Source organism: Hipposideros armiger, unplaced genomic scaffold, assembly GCF_001890085.2.
Source record: "Hipposideros armiger isolate ML-2016 unplaced genomic scaffold, ASM189008v1 scaffold_175, whole genome shotgun sequence".
Lineage (NCBI taxonomy): Eukaryota > Metazoa > Chordata > Mammalia > Chiroptera > Hipposideridae > Hipposideros > Hipposideros armiger.
The window spans coordinates 77983-81279 of NW_017731525.1; positions in this window are offsets into that span (position 1 = coordinate 77983).

The following is a 3297-nucleotide window of genomic DNA, read 5'->3' on the forward strand; positions in this document are numbered from 1 at the left end:
TGCTTTCAGAACAAGGGAGAAATCAGCTAACCGTGACTATATCAATTTAAATTAAAATGTCATATGATACTTATATTAAAAATTTTAAAGAATCTTGGACTTCATTATTATTCTTTCTCAGGTCTCTTGCAGCTTTCTGGAATAAAATCTGAATCTGTGAGAAGGCTCAATAGCTTTGAAAGTGGTTATCAGGCATATATAGGTGATGGTCTACAAACCTGAATTAGGATACAAAGAAAAATAAAGCCAGTGGAAAATGAAATGATTGAATCTACACATCGAACACTTATTTATTGAAAGGATTTTTTTTTAAGTTTACTGAATTTATGGGAAAATGACAGAGCCAAATCCTAGACACTTATAACTGATGAAAAATAACTTACTTTATTACATAGACTTTACTTAAAAAAAGAAACATGGGCTGGCCGAGTGGATCAGTTGGTTAAGAGCTTGCTCAAGAGTTCGAGCTCTGAGCAACAGGGTTCCCAGTTTGATTCACGGCTGGAGCTGAGCTGCCGCTGAGTTGCCAACTGGTGGCAGGATGGCTCAGCTAAAAAAAAAAGAAACGTAAAGACAAGAAAAATGTCTGTTTTGAACCACTGGGAATTTGAAGTGTCAGTGACCACTGCCATGAGGTCCCTTAGTAATTTATTCTTTCATCGACATAAACAATAGTGAAGGGACCCCAGATAAGAGGTTCTTCATCAGCTTGAGTTTTAGTTTTGACTTAGGGTTTAAAGGTGCAACACCTGATAACGCTAAAACATTCAGAAAAATGCCCTCAGCGAACAAAAGAATTAGGAATGCTTGAATCTAAGGCTGCACAACTACCATAGCCACAATCCATATGGGCTATGTAACTTTAATTAAAATTGAATAAAATGAAAAGTTCAGTTCCTCAGTCCAAGAAACCACATGTCAAGAGCTCAATAGCTACATGTGGCTAGTGGCTACCCTGTTGAACAACACAGATAAGCAACATTTTCATCATCACAGAAAGTTCTCTTGGACAGAAGGGTCTAAGGGGTAAACAAGAAGTTGTTTCACTTTGACTCTGCAGAAAAATGTCTGTTTTATGTCCCTCATCCAAACAAGGTGCACTATCAAATAAAGAGATCTTTGGCCAATATGCAGGCTCTGGAAGCAATAAAAGATGCAGCACCCTCATGGCTGATTAAAATTGAAAAACTATTACAGATGTAATTTATAACCCACACTTATTTAAGATTATATGTTAATCACTCTCTAACCTAAATGCTGCCTCAGGTCATTTCTCCTGGCATTCCATCCAGTTTTTGCTCACCTGCTATTTATAATACAGATGTTAATTACCAAGCCCAGCTGTGTTACTCTTTCCAGCATTATATCATATGCCGTACAAAACTCCCAGCGCCTTTTCTTTGACTCTAAACATTTTCGTGTGAGAACATTAAATTATCCACAGTTATTCCTGATTCATTCAGTCCACTTTTGCAAGAAACTGGTCTTTTGCCCTTTCTAAACATTTGGAATATGTGGAGATGACAGATAGATATGTGGTTGGATAGATGATTGATAGATACATAGATAAAGCTAAATACTGATAAACCATTTTACCCGGTTTTTCATCAACAGTTATTTTAATTCCTTTTTGATAATAACTCTGTTCATTAATATTTCTACAAGTGAATGATTTGACAAATGAAAGGAGTTAGTCACAGCCATGTAAAATGTTGTATAAAAATCATAATATTATTAAGATTACATTATATAATATATTTATGTCTTATAAAAAGGTAAAATGTTTTCCCAAATTTCTCATCAGTACTCCTTCCTTTGAGATAGATTGCTATTAAAATAAGTAATATGTAATTAAAAATAATTATGTCAGAAAAGTAGCTATTTTCAAGGCTAAAATAGAAAGTTGTGGGTATAAACTAGACAAAAGCAGTTTCAGACTCTCCAATTGCTTCTCTGTGTGATGTTGGGTGTTTGCCCAGAGAAGCTGCAGTTTCAGAGGGGAAATCTTCAGACTCTATAACCTAGAAAATGTACTTGTTTTCTGTTTTCTGAAGGACTAATGTCCTTCAAAAACCTTTACATTTAAAAAAAAATTTCCAGGATACACAAGTCTGTGTCAACTGACTGGAAGTATTAATGTTTCTGGACTAAAAATGGGATCATGTGTGGGAAATATATCTTATGTTTTCAAAATGTGCATGTAGCTCTAGGATTTTTTTCTCAGTGTTCCATCTACAGAGATGAATGGATAAATGAAAATGGGTACTGAATTACTTATTTGCGCTTACAACCCACTTTTGAGTAAAAATAACTGAAGTAAGATTTTTTTTGGAATGAAAAGTATGAGCAATGATAAATCATCAAGATGATGATATAATAACATGTGGATAATAAAGTATTAGGGTTGAGCACTGTCCATGAATTCTGATTCAGAAACCAGTAAATAAGTAGACTTATTTACTTAATAAACTAAATTGACTTAGTAAGTGAGAGACTTCTAAAGAGTGGAGAGTAAAAAGTTCTAAGCACTTGCTTTGGAACTCTTCCATGGCTCAGAATAAGTTGTCTTGATTCTCTCTGTCACAGTCTTTCTCTCATTGAATGCAGGAAGAGCCCTCCCCATTCCACTCTTTTTTTCATGTGTGCTATACTATATAAACAGAGATGCCTGTACACGTGCGCACACACACACACACACACACACACACACACACACACACTTACAGAAAGCGTTTCTCCAAATATTCTCCCCACCCTACAAATCTACATTAAACTCCCTCCAGTCTCTCTGATGCACCTGCATTCTGATTTTCTGGCTAGGAAAGAGAGAGTGGAAACTTTTGGAAGCTATCAAACTCCTCTTAAATCAGCCAGGTAAATGAGTTACACATGGCTTTTAATGTTCATGGGAACTCCCAAATAATATGGTGAGAAATAAATGCAATCCACAGCAATGCATGGAAACCTACCAACACGCATAGTTTACTCCAGCGTTGTGAATCTTGTGGTTGTGGAAATACCTTGTGCACCATAAAGTCTTATATGACTTTTAGATGTTATTGGTTTCTACGCATTGCATCTATCATTTCATTTGAATTTCTAATAATGAAAACCTAGTACATCTTCCTGGTTTTCTAATTGTGAATAAGAATATTAATAATATTATTTCATTTTATAGGTGTTTTGTAGATCATAGAAACAAAACTCATAAAATTCTAAGACCTCAAAGTAAACTTAGATATGAATAATAATATCGATAATATCTTTCCTTTATTAAATAATAAACATTGCTAATAT